Here is a 12,951-nt window from a genome sequence, read left to right as displayed (position 1 = left end):
ACATCAGTTTGTCCAAATGGCAATTGGCCAAGCTTTTATTATTTATTGCATAGAAAGATGCAGAATGTCTCAAAGCAGTGACTGTCTCCTGATACACAGAGAAGTCGTACTGAAGCTCTGACTTGCAGCCTGCATTTGTCTGGAGATGGCTGACAGCTTTCCCAAGGAGACTTACGGCACTGGTGCTGGTGGCTCAGGAAATGTTCAAGCACAGGCATTTTATGGGTGTTGCAGGGTGTTCAGTGGCATCAACACAGCCAAACTCAGCCCTCCACTTGTGGGCCTTCAGGAAAGGTGGACAGGACATAAGCATGAGGTGTTTTCTGGCCTTCCCTATTGATGTGTGATGGCTTCTATGGCCTATCCCTCTTACAGTCTCCAGTCTACTGTGGAGGGAGTCCTACCTCTGCCCAAAAGATCTTCCATAGCTGGAGATCCAAAGGAAAGAGATGGCTTTGTGATGTGGACCTCCTCTAAAAGGTTGTCCCAATGGCTGAAACTGAAGTGTGCTAGTGGGATGGAGCCTATAACACAGCCTGGGCTGAGCTGAGGAGAAGCTACGGCAGGAAAACAGCAAAACATCCTTTTCTCTGAGGAGCTCATGCCATCACCAAGGAACACTGAGACATTTCAGGCAGTCATAGAACCACAGAATCATAGAATGGCCTGGGTTGAAAAGGACCTCAAAGATCATCTAGTTTCAACCCCCCTGCTATGTGCAGGGTCGCCAACCAGTAGACCTGATCTAGGGCTGAAGGTTCAGTAGCCTGTGACTTGGAATGCAGATGTTGTCTAGAATGAGGCTTGCTACCAGCACTGGAGAACAAGCTTGTGGGACATTGATAACATGCAGGATGTGAGGAAACATCATCAAGGAGGGGCTTAGATTGGATATCAGGAAGAAATTCTTCATGGAAAAAGTGGTTAGGCATTGGAAAAGGCTGCCCAGGGAGTGGTGGAGTCCCCATCCCTGGAGTTATTTAAAAGATGTATGGACATAATGCTTAGGAACATGGCCTATTGGTGGTCTGGGTAGTGTTAGGTGATGGCTGGGCTTGGTGATCTTAAGGGTCTTTTGCAACCCAAACGATTCTGTAAGTGATAAATGGCTCCCTGTGTCCACTGCGGCAGCGTCTACACCTCTGACCTCACCACAGCATCCAGGAACAGGCACCAGGATCTCCAGGGTGTTGGATCTCTGTAGAGAAACGCATTGTGAAGGTGGAAAGTTCTGGCAAACTATGGCTCGAAAATGCCATAACTTAAAAACAAGCACGGGACTGCAGAGAAAATAGGAGAGTTTCATAATGTGCTCACATAAACAGATGAATTAAGCCTGCTCTCCAGGCAGTTCTAGCTATATCTGCCTTGCGAGTGCTTGACTTTCGCACCTTAACACCGTGCTCTCAGCGTGCTTTTTCTTTTCCCTGTGTGTTGCACATAGAAAATACAGCCGCCCGCCCAACTCCGGCTCCGAAGTAAGAGAATCCCCGTGTTGAGTGAGTGCAGGCGCTCGCCGGCTGACACAGCATCCCCACGCAATCACAAGGGTCTCTTTATGGAGCAGCAATGCGGGCACGCGGGGCCGAGGCCAGCCTAACCAAATCAGCGGAGAAAAATAAACATCCTTGTCTTGGAAGTGCCTAGCACAATTTCATTAAGCCACACGATGCCTGGGAAGGTGCCGGATGTATATTTATTGAATTGAGCCCTAGGAGAATAAAAGGGAAAAAGAAGCCCCTGGCTGTTACGGTGAGAGGGATTTAGGGAAACTAAACAAAGCAAGAACAACCCCCCGCTCCACTCGCAACCCTAAAAAAAGAAACTACAAAGTCATTTTTAGATGTAATTTCCGCAGAGGGTAATGCGAACATGCTGCGGTTTTAAAACAATTAAATGAAGAAAGGTGTCTTTTGGAAAGAGGGGCACAAGAATTACGAGCGTGTTCCTGACCAGCGGCATTCCTGCGTGTTTTATGGTACGCTCTGGACACGAGCCCACCTCCGAGGTACAGTGTGAACATAAAACATTTCCCCAGTTGTTTTCCCCACTCCGATGCAGTGATGCTGCACAGCTGCAAAGTGGCTCACGGGCAGCGCTCCCTGGCCCAGCTTTGGCTCGTTGTGGCAGGGAGAGGCAGCTTAGGGCTAATTAGAAAATGAAAATTGACTCTCGGCTCCACGCATCGAACCACCTCTCCCTGCTCCCATCCTTGCCAGGGAAGAGGTTTCTATTGCAAGGTATTTCAGATCAATCTGCGTTCATTTTTGCCATGCTCCTTTTGTCTCTTTTTTTTTCCAATTGGAAGTAGCTCTGGAGAGGCTATTTAAAATGTCTCAGCTACCAAAACTGAGCTTCCAGTAAAAAAAGTACATTGGCTGTTCTGATAATCCTTCTTACAGTGTCTCCCTCTCAAGGGTTAACAGTGATGCAACATTTCGTCTAACAAATGACCCCAAGTTCTTACCTGGCCCTTTGCAAAGGAGTCCAGCACTGGTGATGTATTAGAAGCGTCTCGCTGCTCCGATTGAGAAAGACACAGAACACAGACATTCCTGCCTGAAGGACATGCAAATGCTTTACAGGGGATCAGGACAACAATATAGCAGATGGCAATACAAAACACTTTACAGGTGCCGTTCTACTCTACTCTTCAACTTCTAGCTTGTATTGCTACTAGGAAAGGATGAGGGTTGAAGCTAACTAATGGAAGAATGCCCCATCCCTGGAGACATTCAAGGCCAGGCTGGAGAGGGCTCTAAGCACCTGATGCAGCTGTAGATGTCCCTGTTCACTGCAGGGGAGTTGAACCAGATGGCCTTTAAAGGTCCTTTCCAACTCAAATGATTCTATGATTCTGTGATTGGCTCTGTAAGAAAAAATAAAAGGTACCCAACCAGGTATAGCAAAGCAAGAGATGACCTACACAGAAGAGCAGAGTGGCAGCTGGGACGTTCCTTTGCACTGCACCAATTCCTTCCAGCAGATGAGGCCCTCCAAATTGCTCCCCAAAATGACAGAGCAATGACACGCTGCATCAGCAAGGGCTATGGGAGATGATGAATAACCCCACAAGATGCCAAAACATGAGAAGCATCACTAAACCATCCAGCTACCTCTGCCTGATTTGAGTACCATCAGCATCCCTTCCTCAGGTCAGCAGCATCACGTTACACAGTCCTGCTGGTGGGAGCAATGGGAAGGGAGGCAGAGTAGCTGTCCTGGATAATTCAGCTGGGCTATCCGTGCTGATAAAGGAGGCTGCCTGCTCTTCCTGATGTTTCAGCACAGTCCTCCAAAAGCAAGAATCCACATGAAAAAAAGGCCACCCCACTCAGTGCTAGGCTGTGACATCCTTGCACCCTAAGGCCACCCCACTCAGGGCTAGGCTGTGACATCCTTGCACCCCGAGGACCCTTTTCCAGGCAGACTGCAGGTGCCTTGTACAGCCAGGTGAGTACATTTGCCATGCATTGCTGGACTGGGGCATGGGGGCAAGCTAATTATTATCCTTAATTATCTAGGTGGAGCGGGCAGCACCAGCGCTCCCGGCTCACTGTGGAGATGGATCACTACAAACCTCTTCAGCAGTCATTCCCCAAAGCATGGAAGTCAAACTGTAACAATGCAATGTGTTAGAGTTTAATACTTTTTCAAGAAAATGAAAGGGGAAAAAAAAAAAAAAAAAAAAGAAGAGCTAAAAACAGAGAAAAGGGCAAGAAAAGCAGAAGAAAACACACTCACCAACACCCAGTTACTACCAGAATCTAAAGGGCATGGAATCTGATACCCACTGCCTTTATCAGGTCAGGGTCAAGGAGAAGAAGCAGATTGTGGCACATTTTCAAAGCCTTTCTAACAGCGCAGACAACTGCAAAGCTGAGTACTCCACTCTCAGCCGTATTAAAGGCTATTTTCATAACCATAAACTAAGAGAACAATGTCTCATTTTATAATTAATACATATTGTTATTAATAGATTTAAACAAAGCTGGCTTTCATTCCTTTATTTAGTGGTGCATTTGGTGAAGCACTTAAAGGGGGCCACTCCAGCGTACACATATAGCTGTTTTAATTACATCCTGTGAATTTATTTTTCCAGGGAGAAATACTTCTCAGGGAAAATGTCTATAAAAGTAACTTTAGAAGCAATGTAATTTTGTGTGTGTTTCCTATAGGAAATCTGTTTAGTTTAAGTCCCAGGTTCTAACACTCTCTTTCATGCAGCAGTGCGACCTGAAGAATGCTGCTGACAGCTGTATTAAATCCTTGTATCTCTTCTGAAATGAAAATGCTGATGGATTGGTGAAGTCATATCTTGATGGGACTTTGCCCCCTCCTGCTCGATGGGGTTTCGCTTGCAGGATGACTCCTTCGCAGTCCCCCAGGAAGGAGGCAGCCAACATAAACGGGCACTCCAGGTGTTGATTTATGTGCCTACGTTGGTGTTGCATTTGCAAGTTATATTTACCATCATTTCTTTAACCAAGGACAGCCCCACTGGATCTTAACTCTAGTTTCCCACATACAAGAAGAAAAACTTTATGGATTTCACAGCCATCTAAGTGAGAATTCCCAGGGAACAGATCCTCCAGGAAAGGCTTTGGTCAGGTTTGTGTGTTTCTTTCTTTCCCCTCGGAAGTGACAGAGACAGCTGGAAACTCCAGCACACAGCCCCTTTCTCACCCTCAGACTCCTCATTTCTTGGACTTGCAAGTATCATTTCACTTTCTAACTTCATCCTGATCTTCAGGAGTTAGCAGTTAGCAAGGTTTCATTCCTTGGCCAAGGGAAAGCCTGTTCTTTCCCTGAGGACCCGGAGGCCAGTTCTACAGCAAAGGAGATGCATGAGGATTCATGACAGTGATGTGCAACAAGTAATTAGGCTCAAGTTAAATGAGAGAAGAGGCAGTTGTCCTTTCCAGACTCTGGGCTGCAGAAGAGTGGCCAGCTATATGGCTGGAAATATGCTACAGGTTTGTGCATGGTCCTCGAATAAAAGTTTATGAGGCTGAAAGTTTCTGATGTTAAGAGTTGCCTTAATAAACGATAGTCTTTTAGCTTACAGGAAGGCAGTACCATTTGGGTTCATCACATTCCACAACATCTTTTGTCCTAATTATCTTAGGCTGACTGGGTACTGGCTTGAATCATAGAATCACTAAGGTTGGAAAAGACCTCCAAGATCACCCAGTCCAACAGTCCACCTACCACCAGTATTTCCCATTATACTACGCCCCTTAGCACAACATCTAAACATTTCTTGAACACCTCCAGGAATGGTGACTCCACCACCTCCCTGGGCAGCCCATTTCAGCACCTGACCGCTCTTTCAGAGAATGAATTTTTCCTAACGTCCCACCTGAATCTCCCCTGGCACCAGTTGAGGCCAAACATGCTGTGCTGACAGATCCTGTATCAGAAATGTCCTCTTCCTCTTCCTTTCCACCATTAGACAAAGAGAAGTAAACGCAGTGTGCACTGTTGAAAGCAGATTTTGATCAGTGCTGTGTAGTTCCGCTCCCACTGCTGTCAGGTTTCATCCACCTCGAAATTTACATCCTTCCAGAGCACAGGGGAAAGAGTTTGTGTCATTTTAGATGTAGGAAAAAACTCAGTAAAATACAGAAAAATTACCTTCCCCACAGGCAGGCATGGCAGATCAGCTTTGCCTGCTATAAGAACCTGTCCTGGTTACTTACTCCTTGTGGTGACAGGTTATTTTTCACTGGTCACTTGAGATAGTGCATTAGCAGTACCACAAATCAGTCTGTAAGGACCATTCTTTAACTTCAGGAAAAGGATTCTGTCAGTGCCACAAAACGTGGGATGGCATTTCATTCTGCCAAATACACTTAAGAAACATTCAGAAAGTGCTACAGACGAGTAACACGGTGAGGGAAAGACAGTTGTACCTTATCATATAAGAAAGCAAATCTCCAACTGACAAAGTCATTATTAGCCCCTATTAATTCTTCTCTACTATTATTCTTGATTTCTGTTTGCACCATTGCAAAACCTAACTCCATTGCTGTAAACAGCGTACAAAGATGGTGTTGTGATGTCCTAGACGTTTAAACCAAGCAATGGAAAGGAGGTGGCCTGCCTCAAAGTGAAAGAGATCCATTGCAGAACTGGAGAGGAAGCCAATGTAGTCAATGTTATTGTGTTCGCATGCCAGCACTCTTCTTGCTTTGATCTGTAAGTCTTTGGAAGGACTTGATGTCTGATCTAAATTTATCTGAATTTTGGACCAACACGTATGGAGCTGTGCAATCCAGCAGCGCTAAGGCTTCATGTAAAAAAAAAAAAAAAAAATAAAGGCTCATCTATGCATACTCAGCTCTAAGAAAATCTGGATGGTGGACTGAAGTCATCTTGAAAGGCTCTGAACCTTACCACATCAGGTGCTGAAGTCATGGCTATGACCAGGAAGTATTGACTCACCTAATTAACTACCAAAATCCAAAGAGAGTGGAAGAGTCTCTGCTGAATAGATAAAATGGAGAACAGCAAGACTAGCAGTTCCTAAACACTTTCCAGTTGGATTGCTTTGAAGGAAAAAGCCAAGATCAGAGCCAAGGCAAGAATAAATGGCATGGAGCTCTCTGGAGTCCCAGTGGAAGTAAGGCCAAAGGCTGAAACAGTGCATGCCATCCCCTCACAGCAGGTTTCACACTGACACGTCACGCTCATGCTTTCTGGGAAAGCTTTTTATTTTTTTTCATAGACTGGGTTTGGGTTGGAAGGTACCTTAAAGCCCACCCAGCCCTAACCCCTGCTATGGGCAGGGACACCTCCCACAGACCAGGCTACCCAAAGCCCAATTCAGCATGGTACTGTCAGAGATGGGGCAGCCACAGCTTCTCTGGGCAGCCTTTCCCAGGGCCTCACCATCCTCACCTCACCATTTCACCAGGCTTGGACGTACCAAGAGAAAGGCTGACTGGTTGGACAGTTACTTGCCCAACAGGTGATGTATCACTGCTGCCTTGGAATGAGAGGTGCTGCTCTGAGTTGATACTAGGTGGCAGAATAAGGTCCTGCTTGGAGAGGCTGGTGAGGAGACCTGAAGACTCATCCTTCTTTGAAGGGACCAAAAACAAAGTTGTGAGGGCTCAAGGCACAGTCATAGGGTCCTGCACTCCTGCTGAGGATATCTGAAGAAAGGATAAGACAATAGGACAAATTTAGATTATTTTTATCTCATGAGTGCATAGAAAAACAACTTACTTCAGGAAAAAGGCAAACTTACATTTCTTTCGTACTGATGAAAACAACTGACCAGGTTTGGCTTCGATGAGCGCCGTGCTCATTTATGAATTTTTTCATGATTTGTCTTTCCAAACTCTTTTTCCACTGCTACACAGCAAAACAACGTGTACTTTACAGCCCAGACACTTGGTAACCCTGCCTGTACACAAGATCTGGTGGAAACGCTTGCAAGGTTCTCATGGAGCTCACTGTCTTTCCAGGAAGATGCCAGCACACTATTCTGTACCAAAGTGAGGTGCACACAGTCGGCACTGAGGTTGCAACTCTCTGCCTTGGTTGAAGTCTTCATTACTGCTTTCCATGCACCAAAGGGTTCGGACAACTGGTGAAGTCTCTGTGGTTGGTTATATCTTCCTCTATGGCAGTGGAAAAAGAGCTTAAGGCCTTATCTCCTATCACCCAAGTCTCACCTCCAGCCTCTGGCTTGTCTTTCCCTCACTTTGTCCCTGGGCAATAACCATCCTGCGTCAGCCCTGGGAGTTACGTCACTTCCTTCCTCCCTTCTCTCCAAGGGGTTTTAATTAGAAATGCCATTGTACCCCTTAATTTGACTATATTCCTGCCTTCTAGTTTAAGCCCTCTCCTCCCCAGTGTTTTTTTTTCTTTTTTTTTCATGTTATGAGCCTTTTAAGACGCAGCTGTAAAACTCTGCAGACCATATATCATAACACTTCATAATCACACTTACATTTTAGTAACACGACAGCAATCAGCTCATTCCTGGCGACCTGGCGAGCCTGAAAGCTCTGCGCCAGCGCACATTAATAACGGAGCTGGGAGCAAAGAGTGGGGCTGGAGCCCCACTGCCCCTGGCTGCTGTGCCCTCTGGGAGAACCTCATTGAAACAAAGCTGAGCTCAAGGGGGTCAGGCATGTTGGGGATGGCCTTCATTTCTGCTAGGACATGTGAAGAAGGGATAGAGCAATAGGCAGCCTCCCAGTATAGAATGTGGAGTCAAGCATCCTTTGGAACATACACGCACACACACAGGCATGTTCATCTGAAGAGAAAGGAACTTTCACTCATATAACATTTCACTAATTGAATTTTCTTATTTATTTTAGCTGAATCTTCCCAGAAGATGTGCTCCTGAGATGCTGGGCTCCAGTAGGAACACACTTCATAGTAAAGAGGACAGTGACAGCCGCACGTTGTGCTCACTGGAAACCATTCAGCCAACTGAAAAGCTCTTTTCTGTGCAGACCAAGAATAGAACAAACAGGGCTCCTCTCAGTGTTTCCACCTTCAGCAATACGCCCACCACTTTTCATGGCAAAGGGCACTGTGATTTTGGCTCTTGCTCTTTGTCTACCCTTCAGCGTGCTGCAGCACAGTGCTTATATGTTTTTCTTCCTGGCTGCACGTTTAAAGCCCCGATCCAACACTGAGGAGTTTGCAAAGCACTTGCCACTGACTTTGGATCAGGTGCTGTATGTAAAATTTGTCCCAGCCAGACGTCGGTCACTAGGGTGTAGTTTTTGAGACTGAGTTTATATACTGAAGGCTGGGCCTGGACTTGGCTCCCTTGCTGACCTCTCAGAAAGCCTCTTCTCATTTTGCTTGGCGTCTTTACTGGTTCTTGAGTCGCCTGTGGGTTTGGTAGTGGTTCAGGTTACTTGCTGATGGCCTGTTCCTCCTACCTCGGCCTTTCAAGAAGAGTTCAATTGAGGATTTATAACAGGTTTTTGGTAGCACCTTCTGTACTTAAATCTGTAAAACCATTTCAGTTTAACCACCTGTTTTCACACGCTTATAATTTCACAAAGCATCCACCTTTTGGGATACATTTTTCCATGCTTCAGCTCTTGCCCAAGGCACTATTATTTCTTTAAATAAAATTCCAAAAGTTAAAAAAAGTTAAAAAAAAAAAAAAGGAGTTAAAAAAAAAAAGTTTGATCCAAATCCATTCCACATTTTTCTGCTTGGCCTGAGGCAAGCAACTTTCCCCATTCAAGTAAAAAAAAAAATTCTAACCACATTTCTTCTTGTTGAGCTTGAAGGACAAAGCAATGCTTGAGAGCTGCTGCAAACACTCTTGGAAGACAACCGACCATCCTTCCCAGGCCTTGCCTGACATCTACTGCAGCCTGTGGGAGCTTTTCTATCAAAATGGCCTTTTGGGCAAGCTTGCAACTATGCCACTGCAGGAGTTTCAAATCCAGCCCATAAGAAGTCAGTAGGAGCCTTTCCAGTGACCTCAGCTATCTGAGCAGCTGTGGTTCAAAGGGTTGATGGGGACTCTGGGAGAAGCCAGCACAGCTTGTAAAATACATGCCAAGTTTTATTTTAGCTTTCACTCCCTGCTCTTCAGGACGTCTTAGGAAATGAAATGCAAAAAATAACACCAGGGCAATACTCAGGCTGTAAGATCAAGCAGTCAAAGTAATCAGGAAATTGTTTAAAAAAACCTTGCTTTGCTCCAGAAATGTTGTCTCAGCTTTGCTGAGCAATTTCTGTTTTCCCCAGTGTTAAAGGTAACATATCACTTGTCTTATTTGAATCTGCCCTCATTTCTATTACCAGAGCACTCTGGTTCCACAAGCTGCCTCTGGGGCCTCAGCCATGGCAAATAGAACAGTCCCAGTCCCAAAGCTGCCTCCAAATTATTGCTCCTTCTGCCCTGTGAAGGCTTTCCAGGAGAGCTGTTACCGCCATTGTATCTGAAGACTGGAGAGGCTGAGACACAGAGATGGGCTACCTGTAAGGCTCCTGAGCCTCAGGCCAACCTGCCCGACCATCTCTCCTCCAACTGCAAGGCTCTCTGGGACAGTCTGCCTTCCAGCCAACTGCAAAAGCTGCACTCAACAACTAGTAGGCAGCTTAGCCAGTCTGCTAGATGATGCTGAGTCCTGTGAGTCAGCAGCAGCTGTTCCACCATCTCCTTTTCAAGCAGGTCTGCTATTTTGATGCCTTTTCTGTTGAGCAAGGCTGGGGTCAGTGAACAGCCTCCAGCCTAGGCCCGTTTTAGGATTTTCTCCTTTGAGTCCAGCAATAAGACTCCCTTTCAAATCCTCATATTTTGGTTGCCTGCTTTTTGGATGTTTGCAGAAATGTTTATCTGCCCAGCCAGACAAAAGCCAGTATCGTATCCAACATCTTCTTTCCTACTACAGCAAAAAAGCCTCAAGGCTTCTAAGGCAATGTCCTACAGAGGAGTCAGAGCCAATTACATACAAATGTATGTGTCAGTGTTGATTAATGCCCTCTTTTGAGACTGGAAACACACTTGGGGTGTCTGTTTTCATCTCCCAAAGCTTTGGAGAAGGCAGCTCAGAAGAGGACAGTTTCTTAAAGAGCTGCAGCAGTATGACAGTCTTATAGTGGTCTTTACCACTTGGAGACTTCAGCGCAAGGAACAGGACTGTCACTGAGCAGTTGTATCAGTAGTTGAGCTTCTCCTCCAACAAAAATGCCTGCTTGCCCTTATGGCTTTCCCAGTCATGCCTGGAGCCTTGACAGCGAGAAAGGGTGTCAGAAAGAGAGCCAAGCTCCAGGAGACAGCCAGAGCAAATACTGCAAGTATATGAAGTTATGGGTGTCCAAAGTAGGGGAGGCAGAGACAGCAGGAATGCTGCACTGGACATGAGAAAGGGCACTTTGCACTTGCATGAAACACCTAAGGACCAATTTTCTGAGCAGGCTCTCAGAGCAAGCTGGAAATGAACGCCAGCAGCCAGCAGACACCTCCCACAACCCACCTCTCAGCAAATTTCATCCTTAATGGGACACTGAAATCTGCACTTAATAACCCAACGCTTGCCAAAGTCATTGTGGCCTTTTAACAGTGCGATGAAGCCTCCCACTCCCAGGGCTGTTTCTGCAGAAGTGCCAGCAGGTGGCTGGGACCCACAAAGCCACCCTGTTTTGCAGGACTTGGATGGCAACAGACATGATGCCGAGGACTGCAGTGGAGGTTCATGCTCCTTTCCTTGTGGGCTGCTGTCTCTCCACCGTGGCCCCCCACTGGAAGCAGCTGGATGTCTTCGGGTGGTCCTGCTGCACTCCAGTTGCTCTCCGCAGTTGCATACTGCGAGCCCACAAGCCCCATGCAAATACAGCACATGATACTTGAGAAAGTGACATTTTAACGTAATAACACATTTAACACGCGTTCCCACACAGCTTCTGATCACTCCTACCAGCAGATATAAAACGCAGCACAATAGAACAGTATTTAGCTGCAGGAGACCCTGGTCTCTCACCCTCCGTTTGGCTCCTAAAGACAAGTATCCTATTAACATGGGTTTTGAGTTTACAACCCTTGGTCTAACAGAGTTAAACATAAAACCAGCCCTTTCTTGACACTTCTGTGGACAGGAATGAAAAGCTGAGACCCGGGGAGCACTAAAACTGGAGAACACCGCTCCTTCCTCCCTGATCGGCAGAGGCCTACATGCAAACCACAGCCACTGTGTGGGGCCATGAATTCCTCCTGGCTGCAGGGCTGGCCTCAGGCACAAGCCGCTCCTCAGCCGAGCTACCCCTGCTGCCACCAAGACCCCATGGGATGCTGGGCCCACCCAGCAGGCATACCCTGCTCTCCTCTGCCTTCTCCCATGCCATTTGAGCACCCAGGTTGCTCAGGATCAGGCACTTCAAATGTCAGTCTCTTGGTGTAGCCTCCCATACAGCTATCCCTTCAACTGTCAGGATCCTTTTGTTCGGACCTGTGGCTGTTGAGTGAAGGCCCAGCATGCTGAGACAGAGAGGTACTTTTGTTCAGCTCCTCCCTTGCCAGGAGCAACAAGAAGCATGAATAAAACTCTTAGCGTGACTAGAAAAAATAAACCTTCCTGCTACACCAAGCTGCACACCCTGGGAAGGGCTGAGCATCTTTGGCCAAGCTAAATAATAGCTATCCCTCCTTGCAGCCCTCTTATCCTCCCTTCTCTGAGAGTAACATTCATGGAAGAGAACAGCCTGCAAGAAGTGAGCACAAGATAGAAAAGCTTGCAGACGACTGGCAGAAAATCCCTCCTGCAAGAATTGCAGAGCAAAGACCAAACACAACTGGGTTGTACAGTGAAAGATAACATCTTGAAAGAAAGTCATCTTGAAAGAAAGACAACCTCCAACACCAGCTGCCAAAGAATTCCAGATCTTTACTGGCATATAAGAAGGGAGCAACATTTTTTCTTTCCTGCCCTCTTTGTCCTCCTCCCAGACCTCTGGAGAGACAGTGCACAAAGAGGCAGGTATGAGTCATAAGAAACCTGAAGAATCATAGAATGGCTTGAGTTGGAAGGGACCTCAAGGATCATGAAGCTCCAACCTTCCTGCTGCATGCAGGGCCACCAACATCCATATCTAATACTAGACGAGGCTGCCCAGGGCCCCATCCAACCTGGCCTTGAACACCTTGGGTAGTGCAGGTATGCTCGTCGTACAAAGCAGTAAGTTGATCAGCATAGGGTCACAGATGACCACGAACCAAAGTGGCTATAAAAAACAATGCCAGAAGAAATGAGGTCTCAGTAGAGGCTAAAGTTAGATATGCCCATGGAGAGCTTCCCAACCTCACTCTTGCCCATAGCTTTACAGTTTTCCTACAGTCAGAGACATCATTTCTCAGTACGTCTTGGGACTTTCCAGACCAAGCACCAGTGAGGTGACAAGGTCTTCAGCTATTTCTGACAGTGTTGGCATAAAGTTAAAATGCTCAATTATTACTGACAG

The 12,951-nt window shown here is 46.5% G+C and overlaps 1 long non-coding RNA gene across 1 annotated transcript in view; it reads left to right on the top strand.

Annotated features, from left to right (window-relative positions):
• The window catches only part of LOC121111297, a 7,084-nt gene extending 5,348 nt beyond the window's left edge, over nt 1-1,736 (top strand). Inside the window, exon 2 of the long non-coding RNA XR_005861533.2 lies at nt 1,445-1,736. This is a non-coding gene — a long non-coding RNA (uncharacterized LOC121111297). The remainder of the gene's footprint in view (nt 1-1,444) is intronic.
• Nucleotides 1,737-12,951: the final 11,215 nt, after the last annotated feature.

This window comes from Gallus gallus, chromosome 7 (genome assembly GCF_016699485.2).
Source record: "Gallus gallus isolate bGalGal1 chromosome 7, bGalGal1.mat.broiler.GRCg7b, whole genome shotgun sequence".
NCBI classification, from domain to species: Eukaryota; Metazoa; Chordata; class Aves; order Galliformes; family Phasianidae; genus Gallus; species Gallus gallus.
The sequence above is the reverse complement of the archived record's forward strand: the minus strand, read 5'-3'. Positions and strand labels throughout refer to the sequence as shown.